Source organism: Salmo trutta, chromosome 32, assembly GCF_901001165.1.
Source record: "Salmo trutta chromosome 32, fSalTru1.1, whole genome shotgun sequence".
NCBI classification, from domain to species: domain Eukaryota; kingdom Metazoa; phylum Chordata; class Actinopteri; order Salmoniformes; family Salmonidae; genus Salmo; species Salmo trutta.
The window spans coordinates 42,951,471-42,973,569 of record NC_042988.1 but is presented as its reverse complement, the minus strand read 5'-3'; the positions used below and the strand labels follow the sequence as shown (position 1 = coordinate 42,973,569).

The following is a 22,099-nucleotide window of genomic DNA, read 5'->3' as shown; positions in this document are numbered from 1 at the left end:
GGGTTTATTGGGTTGCCCTTCAATTGGAGGCAGATGGTCCTCGTTGCCTCTAATTGGAGGTCATATTTAGTTGGGGTGTTTTTTTCCCCTGTTGTTTGTGGGTGATTCTATTTTGAGTGGTGTGTTTCCTTCTCTGCGTCACGGTTAGTTGTTTTGTGTTTTCGATTATTAAGTATATTGCATTCAGTTTCACATTTAATAAACATGTGGAACTACGAAAACGCTGCATCTTGGTCCGCTCCTTCAAACAGCCGTGACAAACTGAGAAATAAACTGAACAAGTTCCACAGACGTGTGACTAACAGAAATTGAATATTTTGTCCCTGATCAAAGGGGGGGTCAAAATCAAAAGTAACAGTCAGTATCTGGTGTGGCCACCAGCTGCATTAACCTCTCTAGGTGGTGTGGGACGGTAGCGTCCGACCTAACTTGTTGTTAATCCAGCCGCCATGTCAGATTTCAAAAAGGCTTTATGGCGAAAGTAAACCATGCGATTATCTGAGGACAGCGCTCAGCACACAAAATATTACGTACAGTTACCAGCCAAGTAGATTAGTCACGAAAGTCAGAAATAGCAATAAAATTCATCACTTACCTTTGATGATCTTTGTATGGTTGCACTCACAAGACTCCATGTTACACAATAAATGTTTGTTTTGTTCGATAAAGTCCCTCTTTATATCCAAAAACCTCCATTTTGTTGGTGTGTTTTGTTCAGTAATCCAATGGCTCAAATGCGGACACAAGAGGCTAATAGTATCCATAAAGTTCATAGAAACATGACAAACGATGTTTATAATCAATCCTCAGGTTGTTTTTAGCCTAAATAATCGATAATATTTCAACCGGACAAAAGCTTCGTCAATATAAAATGAAAACAAGAAAGGCGTGCTCTCGGTCGTGCGCTGTAACCAGCTCTGAGGACATCCCAGGGTCCACTCACTCAATGTTGTCATTCTCCCTCATTTTTCAGAAAAGCCTGAAACAATGTCTGAAGACTGTTCACAACTAGTGGAAGCCATAGGGTACGGAATATGGGTCCTATCCCTTTAAATGGTGGATAGGCTTTCATTGGAAAAACAGCCATTTCAAAGTATTGGCACATCCTGGATGGATTTTCCGCAGGATTTTGCCTGCCATTTCAGTTCTGTTACACCCACAAACATTATTTTAACAGTTTTTGAAACTATAGAGTGTTTTCTATCCAAATCTACCAATTATATGCATATCCAAGCTTTTGGGCCTGAGTAACAGGCAGTTTACTTTGGGCACGATTTTCAACCAGAGGTGAAAATAGTGCCCCCTACCCTAATGAAGTTAAGTACTGCAGTGCATCTCCTCCTCATGGACTGCACCATACATTTACATTTAAGTCATTTACATTTAAGTCATTTAGCAGACGCTCTTATCCAGAGTGACTTACAAATTGGTGGATTCACCTTATGATATCCAGTGGAACAACCACTTTACAATAGTGCATCTAAATCTTTTAAGGGGGGGGGTTAGAAGGATTACTTTATCCTATCCTAGGTATTCCTTAAAGAGGTGGGGTTTCAGGTGTCTCCGGAAGGTGGTGATTGACTCCGCTGTCCTGGCGTCGTGAGGGAGCTTGTTACACCATTGGGGTGCCAGAGCAGCGAACAGTTTTGACTGGGCTGAGCGGGAACTGTGCTTCCTCAGAGGTAGGGAGGCGAGCAGGCCAGAGGTGGATGAACGCAGTGCCCTAGTTTGGGTGTAGGGCCTGATCAGAGCCTGAAGGTACGGAGGTGCCATTCCCCTCACAGCTCCGTAGGCAAGCACCATGGTCTTGTAGCGGATGCGAGCTTCAACAGGAAGCCAGTGGAGAGAGCGGAGGAGCGGGGTGACGTGAGAGAACTTGGGAAGGTTGAACACCAGATGGGCTGCGGCGTTCTGGATGAGTTGTAGGGGTTTAATGGCACAGGCAGGGAGCCCAGCCAACAGCGAGTTGCAGTAATCCAGACGGGAGATGACAAGTGCCTGGATTAGGACCTGCGCCGCTTCCTGTGTGAACCTACAGGATCGGGTCACCGCCTTGATGTTATTAGAGAACGACAGGGTGTTGTCCAGGGTCACGCCAAGGTTCTTAGCACTCTGGGAGGAGGACACAATGGAGTTGTCAACCGTGATGGCGAGATCATGGAATGGGCAATCCTTCCCCGGGAGGAAGAGCAGCTCCGTCTTGCTGAGCTTCAGCTTGAGGTGGTCATCCGTCATCCACACTGATATGTCTGCAAGACATGCAGAGATGCGATTCGCCACCTGGTTATCAGAAGGGGGAAAGGAGAAGATTAATTGTGTGTCGTCTGCATAGCAATGATAGGAGAGACCATGTGAGGATATGACAGAGCCAAGTGACTTGGTGTATAGCGAGAATAAGAGAGGGCCTAGAACAAAGCCCTGGGGGACACCAGTGGTGAGAGCACGTGGTGCGGAGACAGATTCTCGCCACGCCACCTGGTAGGAGCGACCCGTCAGGTAGGACGCAATCCAAGCGTGGGCCGCGCCGGAGATGCCCAACTCGGAGAGGGTGGAGAGGAGGATCTGATGGTTCACCATATCAAAGGCAGCATATAGGTCTAGGAGGATGAGAGCAGAGGAGAGAGAGTTAGCTTTAGCAGTGCGGAGAGCCTCCGTGACACAGAGAAGAGCAGTCTTAGTTGAATGACCAGTCTTGAAACCTGACTGATTTGGATCAAGAAGGTCATTCTGAGAGAGATAGCAGGAGAGCTGGCCAAGGACGGCACGTTCAAGAGTTTTGGAGAGAAAAGAAAGAAGGGATACTGGTCTGTAGTTGTTGACTTCGGAGGGATCGAGTGTAGGTTTTTTCAGAAGGGGTGCAACTCTAGCTCTCTTGAAGACGGAAGGGACGTAGCCAGCGGTCAAGGATGAGTTGATGAGCGAGGTGAGGTAAGGGAGAAGGTCTCCGGAAATGGTCTGGAGAAGAGAGGAGGGGATAGGGTCAAGCGGGCGGGTTGTTGGGCGGCCGGCCGTCACAAGACGCGAGATTTCATCTGGAGAGAGATGGGAGAAAGAGGTCAAAGCACAGGGTAGGGCAGTGTGAGCAGGACCAGCGGTGACGTTTGACTTAGCAAACGAGGATCGGATGTCGTCGACCTTCTTTCCAAAATGGTTGACGAAGTCATCCGCAGAGAGGGAGGAGGGGGGGAGGAGGATTCAGGAGGGAGGAGAAGGTGGCAAAGAGCTTCCTAGGGTTAGAGGCAGATGCTTGGAATTTAGAGTGGTAGAAAGTGGCTTTAGCAGCAGAGACAGAAGAGGAAAATGTAGAGAAGAGGGAGTGAAAGGATGCCAGGTCCTCAGGGAGGCGAGTTTTCCTCCATTTCCGCTCGGCTGCCCGGAGCCCTGTTCTGTGAGCTCGCAATGAGTCGTCGAGCCACGGAGCAGGAGGGGAGGACCGAGCCGGCCTGGAGGATAGGGGACATAGAGAATCAAAGGATGCAGAAAGGGTGGAGAGGAGGGTTGAGGAGGCAGAATCAGGGGATAGGTTGGAGAAGGTTTGAGCAGAGGGAAGAGATGATAGGATGGAAGAGGAGAGAGTAGCGGGAGAGAGAGAGCGAAGGTTGGGATGGCGCAATACCATCCGAGTAGGGGCAGAGTGAGAAGTGTTGGATGAGAGCGAGAGGGAAAAGGATACAAGGTAGTGGTCGGAGACTTGGAGGGGAGTTGCAATGAGATTAGTGGACGAACAGCATCTAGTAAAGATGAGGTCAAGCTTATTGCCTGCCTTGTGAGTAGGGGGGAAGGTGAGAGGGTGAGGTCAAAAGAGGAGAGGAGTGGAAAGAAGGAGGCAGAGAGGAATGAGTCAAAGGTAGACGTGGGGAGGTTAAAGTCACCCAGAACTGTGAGAGGTTAGCCATCCTCAGGAAAGGAACTTATCAAGACGTCAAGCTCATTGATGAACTCTCCAAGGGAACCTGGAGGGCGATAAATGATAAGGATGTTAAGCTTGAAAGGGCTGGTAACTGTGACAGCATGGAATTCAAATTAGGAGATAGACAGATGGGTCAGGGGAGAAAGAGAGAATGTCCACTTGGGAGAGATGAGGATTCAAGTGCCACCACCCCGCTGGCCAGATGCTCTCGGGGTATGCGAGAACACGTGGGCAGACGAGGAGAGAGCAGTAGGAGTAGCAGTGTTATCTTTGGTAATCCATGTTTCCGTCAGTGCCAAGAAGTCGAGGTGCTGGAGGGTAGCATAGGCTGAGATGAACTCTGCCTTGTTGGCCGCAGACCGGCAGTTCCAGATGCTGCCGGAGACCTGGAACTCCACGTGGGTCGTGCGCGCTGGGACCACCAGGTTAGAGTGGCAGCGGCCACACGGTGTGAAGCGTTTGTGTGGCCTGTGCAGAGGGGAGAGAACAGAGATAGACAGACACATAGTTGACAGGCTACAGAAGAGGCTACGCTAATGCAAAGGAGATTGGAATGACAAGTGGACTACACTTCTCGAATGATCAGAAAGTTAAGCTTACGTTGCAAAAATTTTATTGACTAAAATGACGAAGATGATACAGTACAGCTGGCTGGTGAAGTAGGCTAGCTAGCAGTGGCTGCGTTGTTGACTTTGTTTGAACGTGTAGCTGGCTAGGTAACCTCGATAGTTTCAGTACTACACCTTATCATGATACAAAAGCAACTACGTAGCTAGCTAACATAGCACTAATCAAGACGTTCCTTTGTAATGTATTTAGTTTCTACAATGCTGCTTGTCGGTAATAGTTGGCTAGGTTTGGAAAAATGGCGTCGCGGGGGACGAAAATAGCTGGCTAGCTAACCTCGATAATTACTCTAAACTACACAATTATCAAACTATGACAAAGACAACTAACACTGCACTCGTCAAATCGTTCCGTTGTACTGTATTAGTTTCTACAGTGCTGCTAGTCAGTAAAGGTTGGCTAGCTAGCAGTGGGTTTGATGATGACTAGGTGTGTTGACTAAGTCTGGAGTCTGGACAACGGCGTCGCGGCGCGGCTGGCTAGCTAACCTCGATAATTACTCTAAACTAGACAATTATCTTAGATACAAAGACAGCAAAGACAACTATATAGCTAGCTAGCACTACACTAATCAAGTCGTTCCGTTGTAATCCGTTGCACCAGATTTGCCAGTTCTTGCTGTGAGATGTTGCCCCACTCTTCCACCAAGGTATCAGCATGTTCTGGCATTTCTGGGGGGAATAGCCCTAGCCCTCACCCTCCGTTCCAACAGGTCCCAGATGTGCTTAATAGGATTGAGATCCGGGCTCTTTGCCAGCCATGGCAGAACACTGACATTCTTGTCTTGCAGGAAATAACGCACAGAACAAGCATAATGGCTGGTGGCATTGTCAAATCAAATCAAATCAAAGTTATTTGTCACGTGCGCCGAATACAACAGGTGTAGACCTTACATTGAAATGCTTACTTACAGGCTCTAACCAATAGTGCAAAAAAGGTATTAATTGAACAATAGGTAAAGAAATAAAACAACAGTAAAAAGACAGGCTATGGGGATGCTACAATAATATACAGTAACAAGGCTATAAAAGTAGCGAGGCTACATACAGACACCAGTTAGTCAGGCTGATTGAGGTAGTATGTACATGTAGATATGGTTAAAGTGACTATGCATATATGATGAACAGAGAGTAGCAGTAGTGTAAAAGAGGGGTTGGTGGGTCGTGGGTGGGATACAGTGCAGATAGCCCGATTAGCCAATGTGCGGGAGCACTGGTTGGTCGGCCCAATTGAGGTAGTATGTACATGAATATATAGTTAAAGTGACTATGCATATATGCTAAACAGAGAGTAGCAGCAGCGTAAAAAGAGGGGATGGGGGGCACACAATGAAAATAGTCTGGGTAGCCATTACCTGTTCAGGAGTCTTATGGCTTGGGGGTAAAAACTGTTGAGAAGCCTTTTTGTCCTAGACTTGGCACTCCGGTACCGCTTGCCATGCGATAGTAGAGAGAACAGTCTATGACTGGGGTGGCTGGGGTCTTTGACAATTTTCAGGGCCTTCCTCTGACACCGCCTGGTGTAGAGGTGCTGGACACCGCCCCAGTGATGTACTGGGCCGTACGCACTACCCTCTGAAGTGCCTTGCGGTCGGAGGCCGAGCAATTACCGTACCAGGCAGTGATGCAAGCAGTCAGGATGCTCTCGATGTTGCAGCTGTAGAACCTTTTGAGGATCTCAGGACCCATGGCAAATCTCTTTAGTTTCCTGAGGAGGAATAGGCTTTGTTGTGCCCTCTTCACGACTGTCTTGGTGTGTTTGGACCATTCTAATTTGTTGTTGATGTGGACACCAAGGAATTTGAAGCTCTCAACCTGCTCCACTACAGCCCCGTCGATGAGAATGGGGATGTGCTCGGTGCTCCTTTTCCTGTAGTCCTCAATCATCTCCTTAGTCTTGGTTACATTGAGGGATAGGTTGTTATTCTGGCACCACCCGGCCAGGTCTCTGACCTCCTCCCTATAGGCTGTCTCGTCGTTGTCGGTGATCAGGCCTACCACTGTTGTGTCGTCAGCAAACTTAATGATGGTGTTGGATTCGTGCCTGGCCATGCAGTCGTGGGTGAACAGGGAATACAGGAGGGGACTGAGCACGCACCCCTGGCGAGCTCCAGTGTTGAGGAGCAGCGTGGTAGATGTGTTGTTACCTACCCTCACCACCTGGGGGTGGCCTGTCAGGAAGTCCAGGATCCAGTTGCAGAGGGAGGTGTTTAGTCCCAGGTTCCTTAGCTTAGTGATGAGCTTTGAGGGTACTATGGTGTTGAACGCTGAGCTGTAGTCAATGAATAGCATTCTCACATAGGTGTTCCTTTTGTCCAGGTGGGAAAGGGCAGTGTAGAGTGCAATAGAGATTGCATAATCTGTGGATCTGTTGGGGCGGTATGCAAATTGGAGTGGGTGTAGTGTTTCTGGGATAATGGTGTTGTGAGCCATTACCAACCTTTCAACGCACTTCATGGCTTCGGACGTGAGTGCTACGGGTCTGTAGTCATTTAGGCAAGTTGCCTTTGTGTTCTTGGGCACAGGGAATATGGTGGCCTGCTTGAAACATGTTGGTATTATAGACTCAATCAGGGACATGTTGAAAATGTCAGTGAAGACACCTGCCAGTTGGTCAGCACATGCCCGGAGCACAAGTCCTGGTAATCCGTCTGGCCCCGCAGCCTTGTGAATGTTGACCTGTTTAATGGTCTTACACACAGTCGTCCGGAACAGCTGATGCTCTCATGCATGCCTCAGTGTTGCTTGCCTCGAAGCGAGCATAGAAGTGATTTAGCTCGTTTGGTAGGCTCATGTCACTGGGCAGCTCTCGACTGTGCTTCCCTTTGCAGTCTGTAATAGTTTGCAAGCCCTGCCTTATGAGACGAGCGTCGGAGCCGGTGTAGTATGATTCAATCTTAGCCCTGTATTGATGCTTGCCTGTTTGATGGTTCATCGCAGGGCATAGCAGGATTTCTTGTAGGCTTCTGGGTTATGGTCATGGATAGGTTATGGTCATGGATGGTCATGTCAGGATAAGCCTGCAGGAAGGGTACGTCATGAGGGAGGAGGATGTCTTCCCTGTAACGCACAGTGTTGCCTGCAATGACAACAAGCTCAGTCCGATGATGCTGTGACACACCGACCCAGACCATGACGGATCTTACACCTCCAAATCGATCCCGCTCCAGAGTACAGGCCTCGGTGTAACGCTCATTCCTTCGACGATAAACGCGAATCCGACCATCACCCCTGGTGAGACAAAACCACAACTCATCAGTGAAGAGCACTTTTTGCCTGTCCTGTCTGGTCCAGCGACGGTGGGTTTGTGCCCATAGGAGACGTTGTTGCCAGTGATGTCTGGTGAGGAACTGCCTTACAACAAGCCTACAAGCCAGTCCAGCCTCTCTCAGCCTATTGCGGACAGTCTGAGCACTGATGGAGATATTGTGCATTCCTGGTGTAACTCGGGCAGTTGTTGTTGCCATCCTGTACCTGTCCCACAGGTGTTTTGTTCGGATGTACCGATCATGTGCAGGTGTTGTTACACGTGGTCTGCCACTGCGAGGACGATCAGCTGTCCGTCCTCTCTCCCTGTAGCGCTGTCTTAGGCCTCTCACAGAACAGACATTGCAATGTATTGCCCTGGCCACATCTGCAGTATGTTCACGCAGATGAGCAGGGACCCTGGGCATTTTTCTTTTGGTGTTTTTCAGAGTCAGTAGAAAGTCCTCATTAGTGTCCTAAGTTTTCATAACTGTGACCTTCAATGCCTTCTGTCTGTAAGATGCTAGTGTCTTAACGATCGTTCCACAGGTGCATGTTCATTAATTGTTTATGGTCCTTTGAACAAGCATGGGAAACAGTGTTTAAACCCTTTACAATGAAGATCTGTGAAGTTATTTGGATTTTTACGAATTATCTTTGAAAGACAGGGTCCTGAAAAAGTGCTGTTTCTTTTTTTGCTGAGTATCGATAAATAAAGTGCTTTCATATCTAAACGATAAAATATATACAGTGTATGTATGAATACCTTTAAATAAAAGGTGACATTCTGTACTGTTGCCTAATATGATACATTATATCTCAAATCCAAAATGCTGGAGCATAGCACCAAATTTAAAAGCTGTAAGCTTCACTGTCCAAACACATATGGTGTGGACTATGTGTGCCTGGTAAACACATGTGGATCTGGTGAACAGTTATCACTTGTTGACCAACTACAGGAATACTGACCTCAGAGTCTCCAGTCTGCAGTGTGGATCCTCCAGTCCAGCAGAGAGCAGTCTGACTCCTGAGTCTCCTGGGTGATTGTAGCTCAGGTCCAGCTCTCTCAGGTGTGAGGGGTTTGACTTCAGAGCTGAGACCAGAGAAGCACAGCCTTCCTCTGTGACTAGACAGCCTGACAGCCTGCAAAGAGTCAAATCATATTAAACCCACACTGATATTCTTTGGTGGTGAAAATAGTGTCAGTATCAGACATCAGTGTCCTGAAACCTGCAATATCTATTCATAAATTAATGAAAGTGTCATCATTAGAAGTTATCATAATTTTACCTGCAGATAGAACAATGTATAGTACGAATATTTGAGTAGACTGACTAGACCAGTTTAAAAAGCAGTATCAGTGAAAAGACAGACAGTGAGGTATCAGATTTAGATTGTATTGAGTATACAGTCCACACCATATCTATTTTGACAGTGAAGATAACATTTTAAATGTGGCTCTAAACTCCAACATTTTGGATTTGACATCAAATGTTTCATATGAGGTGACAGTATATATTGTCAGCTTTTATTTGAGGCTATTTTAATACATATCTGTTTCACAATTTAGAAAAATAAAAGCACTTTATGTATCTAGTCCCCCCATTTGAAGAAGTCATAAGTATTCTGACCAATTCACTTATAGTGTATTAAAGTAGTCAAAAGTTAAGGATTTGGTCCCATATTCTTTGAACACAATGACTAGATCAGGCCTGTGACTGCCATGATTGAGAAATATTGTGAATGAATCAGTAAAAATGATGAGTGAGAGAGTTACAGAGACTACAACAAAACATACTAACCTCTCACCATTAAACTCAAATAAAAGGTGACGTTCTGTATCGTCGGTTAATATGAAACATTCTATCTCAAATCCAAAATGCTGGAGCATAGCACCAAATGTAAAACTGTAAGATTCACTGTCCAAACACATATGGTGTGGACTATGTGTGTCTGGTAAACACATGTGGATCTGGTGAACAGTTATCACTTGTTGACCAACTACAGGAATACTGACCTCAGAGTCTCCAGTTTACAGTGGGGATTCCCCAGTCCAGCAGAGAGCAGCTTCACTCCTGAATCCTTCAGGTCATTGTTACTCAGATCCAGCTCTCTCAGGTGTGAGGGGTTTGACCTCAGAGCTGAGACCAGAGAAGCACAGCCTTCCCCTGTGACTCCACAGCCTGACAGCCTGCAAAGAGATCATTATGACTTAACAAACACACTATTAATTTAACAAGTAGTGTAGATGGACATTTCTCTCAAACAACATATATATTCATCTTCCGTCTCCTAGAATTGTATGGTCATAATGTTATACTAAAGTAAACACCAATGCACTGAATCAGTAAGTTTATCAAATTAATATTATATTATAATATGTATTTTTCTCTAAACTGAATATTTCTTCCTGATGATTAGTTCTTATATGTCATTTCATGTACTCACAGAACAGCTCTGGAGGCTTTGACCACTGGCAGCAGCCTCAGAAGACCTTCCTCTGATCTGGAGTATTTCTTCAGGTCAAACACATCCAGCTCCTTTTCTGAAGTCAGCAACACAAAGACCAGAGCTGACCACTGTGCAGGTGACAGGTTGGGTTTTGGGAGACTTCCTGATCTCAGGAAGCTTTGGATCTCCTCCACTAGAGAATGGTCATTTAGTTCATTCAGACAGTGGAACAGATTGATGCTCCTCTCTGGAGAGGGATTCTTCCTGATCTTCTCCTTGATGTACTTGACTGTTGTTTCATGGCTCTGTGAGCTGCTTCTTGTCTTTGTCAGTAGACCTTGTAAGTGCTTCTGATTGGACTCCAGTGAGAGTCCCAGAAGGAAGCGGAGGAAAAGGTCCAGGTTTCCTGTCTCACTTTGTAAGGCTTTATCAACAGCACTCCTGTAGACAGTAAGTTTATGCTTGTCTCTGAACAGCACAGGAAGGTTCCTGGACGTTGATCGAGGTTTGGCCATTAGATTCTCATTGTTGTTGATGAATGAAAGGAACACATATACAGCAGCCAGAAACTCCTGAATGCTCAGATGCACGAAGCAGTACACCTTGTCCTGGTACAGCCCACATTCCTCTTTAAAGAGCTGTGTGCACAATCCTGAGTACACTGAGGCTTCATTGACATCAATGCCAGCCTCTTTCAGGTCTTCTTCATAGAAAATCAGATTGCCATTCACAAGCTGTTGAAAAGCCAGTTTTCCCAGTGACAGAATGTTCTCTTTATTCCAGTGTGGACCTGTCTCTTCTATCCCAAGATACTTTTCATTTTTCTGTTTGGTATGAAACCCTACAAGGTGTGTGTACATCTCTGTCAGAGTCTTCGGCATCTCTTCTCTCTCATGTTTCAGCATGTGTTCAAGGACTATTGCAGAAATCCAACAGAAGACTGGAATGTGGCACATGATGTGGAGGACCCTTGATGTCTTTACGTGTGAGACGATTCTGCTGGCCAGGTCCTCATCACTGAATCTCTTCCTGAAGTATTCCTCCTTCTGTGGGTCATTGAACCCTCGAACCTCTGTCACCTGGTCAACACACCCTGAAGGGATCTTATTGGCTGCTGCAGGTCGGGTAGTTATCCAGAGGAGAGCAGAGGGAAGCAGATTTCCCTTGATGAGATTTGTCAGCAGAACATCCACTGAGGTGGACTCTGTGACATCACAACAGATCTTGTTTTTCTGGAAGTCTAGGGGCAGTCGGCACTCATCCAGACCATCAAAGATGAACAGAACTTTGTACTTGTCGTAGTTGGAGATTCTTGATTGCTTGGTTTCCATTGAGAAGTGATTAAGAAGTTCAATCAAAGTGTGTTCTTCCCCTTTCATCATATTAAGCTCCCGAAAAAGGAATGGAAATACAAATTGGACATCCTGATTTGCTTTTCCTTCAGCCCAATCCAGAATGAACTTCTGCACAGAGACTGTTTTTCCAATGCCAGCGACTCCCTTCGTCAGCACAGTTCTGATAAGTTTGTCTTGTCCAGCTAAGGGTTTGAAGATGTCGTTACATTTGATTGCAGTCTCTGGTCTTGCTTGTTTCCTGGTTGTTGTCTCAATCTGTCTCAGCTCATGTTCATTATTGACCTCTCCTGTTCCACCCTCTGTGATGTAGAGCTCTGTGTAGATCTTATTGAGAAGTGTTGGGTTTCCTTGTTTAGCGATCCCCTCAAATACACATTGAAACTTCTTCTTTAGATTAGATTTGAGTTCACGTTGGCAAATCACAGCAAGCTCATCTGAATGAAGAAATAACACAGAGGATATTAATATTACGTCTGTTTTAATGTCTACAGTATTATAGGACTGTTATAAAGTTTAAATTATAATAATTTATTCTCTTAACTGATTGTATAAATGTTTTCATAATGCATTACAGACTGGTGTGACTGATTATATTATTATTGGTATTATTGATGGTATTATTAGTGTTGTCCCTCCCTCCTCTCTCTCTCTTTTTCCCTCTCTGATTGTCTATCTCTCCTCTGTCTCTCCTCTTCTCTCTCTAAATTAATCAACACATCCCTGCTGCTACTTGATGAGGTCACTAGGTGTTCTGTTAAGGCTGTTACAATATCATTGAGTTACACAGCTACTTTAGCTGTACTTTAGCTACAGCTTTTAAATGCTAAAAAACAACATTCAACATGAGGCAGACAGGTCTTACTTTTCTCCAGTGTGTCAGCAAGCTCCTTCTGGTTCATTTTCCTCAGGACGTGCAGTGTGATCTTCAGAGCCCCCTCTCTGGCACTGCTCTCCTGCTTCTCATCTTCAGCATCTACCACTTCCTTATCCTGCTTCTGACTCTCAAAGCCTTCTGGGAGTTCTGGACTAAGAATCCTCTTGAACATCTTCAGCTCGTTCTTCACAAATGTTATAATTTTCTCTTCAGGCATCTGAAATAAATCAAGTAAATAAGTTAAGCAAGAGAAGAAATGCTTTCTCATTAACTCATTAATGAATGATTGACAGATCAACTTTACTTGAGGTAAACAAAAACAAATGTACATAACAGGACCACATACACTGAATATGGAGGCCAGGTCTGTTTGATGACTCTGGTAAGACTGACCACTGAGAATCTCTGACTCTGATCTCTCCTGTTGGTTTCTGTGGACAAAACATGAGATTACACCTCCTCGTCCAGGGAGTGCATATACACACACACACACACACACACACACACACACACACACACACACACACACACACACACACACACACACACACACACACACACACACACACACACACACACACACACACACACACACACACACAAAGTCTCCCTCTCTAAAGAATATAGGAGGCTCCATAGACTGGTAACTCTTCATGGACACACAGCTGGGTACAGGGGAGGCTGGTCTCTCCTGCTTGATTGGACTTCAACACAACAGAGACAAACATTATATCTCTCATCTACTCTGAGCTCAGATGGGGAAACATAAGAAGAGCTTCATTCCAAAATGCTAAATATCCATGTTATTGTTTAAAGAAATTATAAAATACATTTTTCAATAGCTAATAATGGGGTTGTTCAATGACAGACATGTATTTGTTTATAATCTATCACTTGATGGTTTAATTTCAGAGAGACAAATAATCATGTTTTTTTTCCTAAATGATATACATCTGCCTCACTCTCAGAGAAATCAGTAGTGCCGCTAGGTTTTACACAGTAATAATATATATCTGCCTCACTCTCAGAGAAATCAGTAGTACTGCTAGGTTTTACACAGTAATAATATATATCTGTCTCACTCTCAGAGAAATCAGTAGTACTGCTAGGTTTTACACAGTAATAATATATATCTGCCTCACTCTCAGAGAAATCAGTAGTACTGCTAGGTTTTATACAGTAATAATATATATCTGTCTCACTCTCAGAGAAATCAGTAGTACTGCTAGGTTTTACACAGTAATAATATATATCTGCCTCACTCTCAGAGAAATCAGTAGTACTGCTAGGTTTTATACTGTCAAATGTAACAAATAACTACATGTTTAATAAAGAACTGTACAAATGATAAATTAAATATTATTTACAGTAATATAAGATCTGTATGAAAAACATTTATTTTTGAATTCAGCAGACGTTTTCATCCAGGTCAGGTTCCTGGGTCCTGGTTTCCCAAAAGCATCTTAAAGCTAAGTTCATCATTAAAACCTTCGTAGGAGCATCGTTATTATTATCTCCAAGCTGTTTCCCAAAACCATCGTTATTAACGTGGAACAGCTAAGTGCATCGCTAGACCAGCTGAGTGAGTCGTTAAATGTTTGTTACCCTCCCGCGTCACTTATACACATAAGATCCCTGCTAAACAATCTGAATCACATGGTTTATCAGTCTCTCTGTGACGCTGATAACTTTAGAACAAAGCTGATTACAAATACAAAGCTGCAAATGTCTTTAAAGTTGATCGAAACAAGCAACGCATATAATGACGTATAAAATGATGCTTCAAATGAAAACCAAGATGACCGCATTAAAATATAAACAGTAGGCTATAGTCCTATTTCAATCTCTGTCAATCACCACATCCTCATCGGCAGACTCAATAGCCTTGGTTTCTCAAATGATTGCATCGCCTGGTTCACCAACTACTTCTCAGATAGAGTTCAGTGTGTCAAATCGGAGGGCCTGTTGTCCGGACCTCTGGCAGTCTCTATGGGGGTACCACAGGGTTCAATTCTTGGGCCAACTCTTTTCTCTGTATACATCAATGATGTCGCTCTTGCTGCTGGTGAGTCTCTAATCCACCTCTACGCAGACGACACCATTCTGTATACTTCTGGCCCTTCTTTGGACAATGTGTTAACAACCCTCCAGACGAGCTTCAATGCCATAAAACTCTCCTTCCCTGGCCTCCAACTGCTCTTAAATGCAAGTAAAACTAAATGCATGCTCTTCAACCGATCGCTGCCCGCACCTGCCCGCCCGTCCAGCATCACTACTCTGGACGGTTCTGACTTAGAATATGTGGACAACAACAAATACCTAGGTGTCTGGTTAGACTGTAAACTCTCCCTCCAGACTCACATCAAACATCTCCAATCCAAAGTTAAATCTAGAATCGGCTTCCTATTTCGCAACAAAGCATCCTTCACTCATGCTGCCAAACATACCCTCGTAAAACTGACCATCCTACCGATCCTCGACTTCGGCGATGTCATTTACAAAATAACCTCCAATACCCTACTCAACAAATTGGATGCAGTCTATCACAGTGCCATCCATTTTGTCATCAAAGCCCCATATACCACCCACCACTGCGACCTGTACGCTCTTGTTGGCTGGCCCTCGCTTCATACTCGTCGCCAAACCCACTGGCTCCAGGTCATCTACAAGACCCTGCTAGGTAAAGTCCCCCCTTATCTCCGCTCAGTGGTCACCATAGCAGCACCCACCTGTAGCACGCGCTCCAGCAGGTATATCTCACTGGTCACTCCCAAAGCCAATTCCTCCTTTGGCCGTCTTTCCTTCCAGTTCTCTGCTGCCAATGACTGGAACGAACTACAAAAATCTCTGAAACTGGAAACACTTATCTCCCTCACTAGCTTTAAGCACCAGCTGTCAGAGCAGCTCACAGATTACTGCACCTGTGCATAGCCCATCTATAAATAGCCCAAACTACCTCTTCCCCTACTGTATTTATTTATTTATTTTGCTCCTTTGCACCCCAGTATTTCAACTTTGCACATTTATCTACTGCAAATCTACCATTCCAGTGTTTTACTTGCTATATTGTATTCACTTTGCCACCATGGCCTTTTTTGCCTTTACCTCCCTTATCTCACCTCATTTGCTCACATTGTACATAGACTTATTTTTCTACTGTATTATTGACTGTATATTTGTTTTACTCCATGTGTAACTCTGTGTTGTTGACAGAGAACCAGTACTGAGTCAATGTGCACGCGTACCAGGTAGTTGAGGTAATAATGAGACTATAAGGAGTACCAGTACTGAGACAATGTGCAGGGGTACCAGGTAGTTGAGGTAATAATGAGACTATAAGGAGTACCAGTACTGAGACAATGTGCAGGGGTACCAGGTAGTTGAGGTAATAATGAGACTATAAGGAGTACCAGTACTGAGTCAATGTGCAGGTGTACCAGGTAGTTGAGGTAATAATGAGGCTATAAGGAGTACCAGTACTGAGTCAATGTGCAGGGGTACCAGGTAGTTAAAGTAATAATGAGACTATAAGGAGTACCAGTACTGAGTCAATGTGCAGGGGTACCAGGTAGTTTAGTTAATTGAAGTAATATGTACATGTAGGTAGGGGTACCAGGTAGATTAGGTAATTGAGGTAATATGTACATGTAGGTAGGGGCACCAGGTAGTTGAGGTAATTGAGGTAATATGTACATGTAGGTAGGGGTACCAGGTAGTTGAGGTAATTGAGGTAATATGTACATGTTGGTAGGGGTAAAACTGACTACTAACTGGCTATCAGGATAGAGATTATATCTCTTCATCCAAGGAGTGCATACACACACACACACACACACACACACACACACACACACACACACACACACAGGGAAGGAACGTTGTGTTTGTTTAATATTGTTTTAGGACTATGAAATGGATAAAAGGATTAGCCTATGGATTATGAAAACAACAAAAATAAATGGGAAAATGGGAGAGGAGAAATGACTAGAGACAGTGTTGTTTAAAATTACTTGCAGCGCTTATCCCGTTAAATGGATCGATTTTTGTTAAAAATCAGAGCGCCATATTCAAAACCACAAATCTAATCATTTCTATTTCTCAAACATAGGACTATTTTACACCGTTTTATAGATACACTTCTCCTGAATCGAACCACGTTGTCCTATTTCAAAAAGGCTTTACAGCGAAAGCAAAACATTACATTATGCTAACCTGTTAGGGCTAGGGGGCAGTATTGACACAGCCGGATAAAAAACGTACCCGATTTAATCTGGTTACTACTCCTGCCCAGTAACGAGAATATGCATATAATTATTGGCTTTGGATAGAAAACACCCTAAAGTTTCTAAAACTGTTTGAATGGTGTCTGTGAGTATAACAGAACTCATATGGCAGGCCAAAACCTGAGAAGATCCCATGCAGGAAGTGGCCTCTGAGAAGTAGTGTTTCATCTTGGCTCTTTTTATTGAAGACTGAGGATCTTTGCTATAACGTGACACTTCCTACGGCTCCCATAGGCTCTCAGAGCCCGGGAAAAAGCTGAACGATATCGAGGCAGGCTCTGGCTGAAACACTTTATCGCTTTTGGCAAGTGGCCGCTCAGAGTACTATGGGCTTAGGCGCGTGTCCGAGTCGATCGAATGCTTTCTTTTTTTTGTCTGTTTACCTAAACGCAGATTCCTGGTCGGAATATTATCGCTTTTTTATGAGAAAAATGGCATAAAAAATTGATTTTAAACAGCGGTTGACATGCTTCGAAGTACGGTAATAGAATATTTAGAATTTTTTTGTCACGAATTGCGCCATGCTTGCCACCCTTATTTACCCTTTCGGATAGTGTCTTGAACGCACGAACAAAACGCCGCTGTTTGGATATAACGATGGATTATTTTGGACCAAACCAACATTTGTTATTGAAGTAGAAGTCCTGGGAGTGCATTCTGACGAAGACAGCAAAGGTAATAACATTTTTCTTATAGTAAATCTGACTTTGATGAGTGCTAAACTTGCTGGGTGTCTAAATAGTTAGCCCTGTGACGCCGGGCTATCTACTGAGAATATTGCAAAATGTGCTTTCACCGAAAAGCTATTTTAAAATCGGACATATCGAGTGCATAGAGGAGTTCTGTATCTATAATTCTTACAATAATTGTTATGCTTTTTGTGAACGTTTATCGTGAGTAATTTAGTAAATTCACCGGCAGTGTTCGGTGGGAATGCTAGTCACATGCTAGTCACATGCTAATGTAAAAAGCTGGTTTTTGATATAAATATGAACTTGATTGAACAAAACATGCATGTATTGTATAACATAATGTCCTAGGGTTGTCATCTGATGAAGATCATCAAAGGTTAGTGCTACATTTAGCTGTGGTTTGGGTTTATGTGACATTATATGCTAGCTTGAAAAATGGGTGTCTGATTATTTCTGGCTGGGTACTCTGCTGACATAATCTAATGTTTTGCTTTCGTTGTAAAGCATTTTTGAAATCGGACGGTGTGGTTAGATTAACGAGATGGTGTAAAATAGTCATATTTTTGAAAAATTGAAGGTTTTGCATTTCTAAGGCATTTGAATAACGCGCCACGGGATTACACTGGCTGTTGAGTAGGTGGGACGCTAGCCCATAGAGGTTAAGAGAGTACATCGACAAAAATAACCACACAGCCATTTTCTAAGCAACCAGCATGCATCACAAAAACCCAAAACACAGCTTAATGAAGCACTATCCTTTGACAATCTTCATCAGATGACACTCCTAGGACATCATGTTACACAATACATGCATTTTTTTGTTCGATAAAGTTCATATTTATATATAAAAACAGCATTTTACATTGGCGCGTGATGTTCAGAAAATATTTTCCCTCCAATACCTCCGGTGAATCAGCGCTACATTTACAAAAATACTATTCGAAAACGTTGGTAAAATATAATATTGTCATTCAAAGAATTATAGATTTAACATCTCGTGAATGCAACCGCATTGCCAGATTTCAAAATAACTTTACTGGGAAATCACACTTTGCAATAATCGGAGTACTGTGCTCAGAAAAATACACTTGGCGATACAGACTAGCGCCATCTTGGAGTCATCTAAAATCATAAATAGTATTAGAAATATTCACATACCTTTGATTATCTTCATCAGAAGGCACTTCCAGGAATCCCAGGTCCACAACAAATGTTGTTTTGTTCGATAAAGTTCATAATTTATGTCCAAATTGCTCCTTGTTGTTCGCGCATTCTGTAGGCTACTCAAAATGTACGAAGCGCGCGGAACATGTCACTACGAAAAGTTTAAAAAAAAATCTATTTACGTTCGTTCAAACATGTCAAACGTTGTATAGCATAAATCTTTAGGGTCTTTTTCAATCAGAACTTCAATAATATTCAAACCGGACGATTGCATTGTCTTATAAAACGTTTCGGAACAAAACAGCCCCCACATGTAGTGATGGCCCTCCCCTTGTAACCAACTTTCCAGGCTTCTCCTTCGGTCTGTGTTTACCAGAGAAGACTCAAACAACTTTCTAAAGACTGTTGACATCTAGTGGAAGCCTTAGGAAGTGCTAAATGAGTAACCAGTCCCTGTGTGTTTCATAGGCAAAGGCTTGAAAGTGATTCCACACATCAGATTTCCACTTCCTGTTAGGATTTGTCTCAGGTTTCTGACTGCCATATGCGTTCTGTTATACTCACAGACATCATTCAAACAGTTTTAGAAACGTCAGTGTTTTCTATACAAATCTAATAATAATATGCATATCCTAGCTTCTGAGTTTGAGTAGGAGGCAGTTTAATATGGGCACATATTTTTTCGAAATTGAAAATACTGCCCCCTATCCCTAAGTAGTTGTAAGGTTTAACTCACTGACCATGACCCAAGAGTTCTTCTTACCTTTGTTCAGTAGAAAAGTCTCCCTCTCTAAAACGTATAGGATGTCTCATAGACTTGTCACTCTTCATGGACACACAGCTGGGAACAGGGGAGGCTGGTCTCTCCTGCTTGATTGGGCTTCAACACAACAGAGACAAACATGACATCTTTCACAGACAGGTATTTGTTTAAAATCTATCACTTGATGGTTTCATTTCAGAGAGACAAAAATCATGTTTTTTTTTGCAAAATGCTATATATCTGCCTCACTCTCAAATGTGACCGACCGGCTCAATTTGGTAATTAACTAAATTAACTAAATGTATGGTGTTTTTTGGTTTATGACAGTTTAATTGTTTGTTATGCTATAAGTGGTTATGGTTGTAAGTGATAAAATTAACTAGTTGATTGTATATTTTGCAATTCTGAGTAATTACTTCTTTAGTAAGGAATTACACATTATTCAGTACTACTGCAGTTGTAACATAATTCCAATAGATGGCAGCATAAGACCACAAATGACATTTCAGAAGATCAGTTTAGTTTTCTCCCTGGATACACCACCACTCCCCCTCACAGGAAAACTCCTGTGTGGTTGCTTTCTGTCCCTTTCCACATTGCTACCGCAAGAGGAAGGACTGAAAAAGCATTTAACAGATTACTGTGAAGTAATATAATGATGATTCATGTTTATTATTACCTGTTTTTATGCGAAAGCGAAGGGCATGTTGAGGTAAATTTACTAACCGGGAGGGTTGAATGATGTAATTTATTGGCGGGCTGGAAGACGCGCTCGTCTTTTCTATTCCGAGGTTGTTTACTCACAATATCAGATATTAAGATGATTTTTTATAATGCATGTATACTGAGGTTGAGGTTCTGACTAGTGATAATTTACCCGGCGTTCAACACCTGCTATAGTCCCTATTTATGTTGCTCTCCCAAAAGCAACACAGTCCTAATACGAGATATATAGCTAACTAAAGTAATGAGTGACCATTTTAGAAAATCATGGGACATATAGTCTGTGGTTGCATGCTATTTTCATTCGTATTGCTACTTCTAGCCTTCAACTGATGCTTTGTGGTCTTATGCTGCTGTTACGCACGCCTCCAGGAAGAGGAAACGCAACACCCTGCTACAACTCAACTCCCCGTGGAGGTAAAGAGGTATGGGACTGTAGGTGGAGTGAAAGAGGTATGGGACTGTAGGTGGAGTGAAAGAGGTATGGGACTGTAGGTGGAGGTAAAGAGGTATGGGACTGTAGGTGGAGGTATAGAGGTATGGGACTGTAGGTGGAGTGAAAGAGGTATGGGACTGTAGGTGAAGTGAAAGAGGTATGGGACTGTAGGTGGAGGTAAAGAGGTATGGGACTGTAGGTGGAGGTAAAGAGGTATGGGACTGTAGGTGGAGGTAAAGAGGTATGGGATTGTAGGTAGAGTGAAAGAGGTATGGGATTGTAGGTGCGAGTAAGGATGACAAAAGGCAGAGAATTTACCTTTTACCTTTTACACTAACCAAAATACAGGACATACTAATAATCAGCTCTCTACAACACTAACCAAAATACAGGACATACTAATAATCAGCTCTCTACAACACTAACCAAAATACAGGACATACTAATAATCAGCTCTCTACAACACTAACCAAAATACAGGACACTAATAATCAGCTCTCTCTACAACACTAACCAAAATACAGGACATACTAATAATCAGCTCTCTACAACACTAACCAAAATACAGGACATACTAATAATCAGCTCTCTACAACACTAACCAAAATACAGGACATACTAATAATCAGCTCTCTACAACACTAACCAAAATACAGGACATACTAATAATCAGCTCTCTACAACACTAACCAAAATACAGGACACTAATAATCAGCTCTCTCTACAACACTAACCAAAATACAGGACATACTAATAATCAGCTCTCTACAACACTAACCAAAATACAGGACATACTAATAATCAGCTCTCTACAACACTAACCAAAATACAGGACATACTAATAATCAGCTCTCTACAACACTAACCAAAATACAGGACATACTAATAATCAGCTCTCTCTACAACACTAACCAAAATACAGGACATACTAATAATCAGCTCCTATTAGTTATATTGAACACCGTGGCACCAACTCACCTTCCCAACGTTCTAATCCCATTTTGATGAACTATGTCACAATGGCAGCTTTGGCAGCTTCACTATAGTTGGTAATGGAGACCTGCTCACGTTGTTTAAAGTTCAAATGTAAACAACAACAAAATGACTCATGTTACTCTGAGGTCGTCCCATTGTTTACTATAGGGAAATAAAGGTATGTCTGTCTATAGGGAAATATAGGTATGTCTGTCTATAGGGAAATATAGTTATGTCTGTCTATTTTGCTAAATATCTCGCAATGTGTATATTTTGATATTTTTTTAATTGGACACCATTTTAATCATGAGAATCTCTTCTTTCTAATTATATAAGGCTGGACAGTGTATCTCATTGCCATCAAATGCTAAGCCCAAAATACCTTTTGCCCTTGGAAAGCTGAGCTCCCCCCATTGTTTTCCTATGGAGAAGCATGCTGGAATATTTTGCCAAATATCTCGCAATGTGTATATTTAGATTTTTTTCAATTCGGACACCATGTTAACCATGAGAATCTCCTCTTTCTAATGATGTAAGGCTGGGCAGTGTATCTCATTGTCATCAAACGCTGGACCATAAATGGTCAGAAGTTGTCATTGTT

General features: G+C 43.1%; 1 protein-coding gene and 1 pseudogene across 1 annotated transcript in view; both read right to left on the bottom strand.

Annotated features, from left to right (window-relative positions):
* Positions 1 to 22,099, bottom strand: part of LOC115171939 (NLR family CARD domain-containing protein 3-like) — a 1,137,260-nt gene that overhangs the window by 429,952 nt on the left and 685,209 nt on the right. The window lies entirely within an intron of this gene.
* Positions 11,144 to 11,987, bottom strand: LOC115171945 (NLR family CARD domain-containing protein 3-like; annotated as a pseudogene).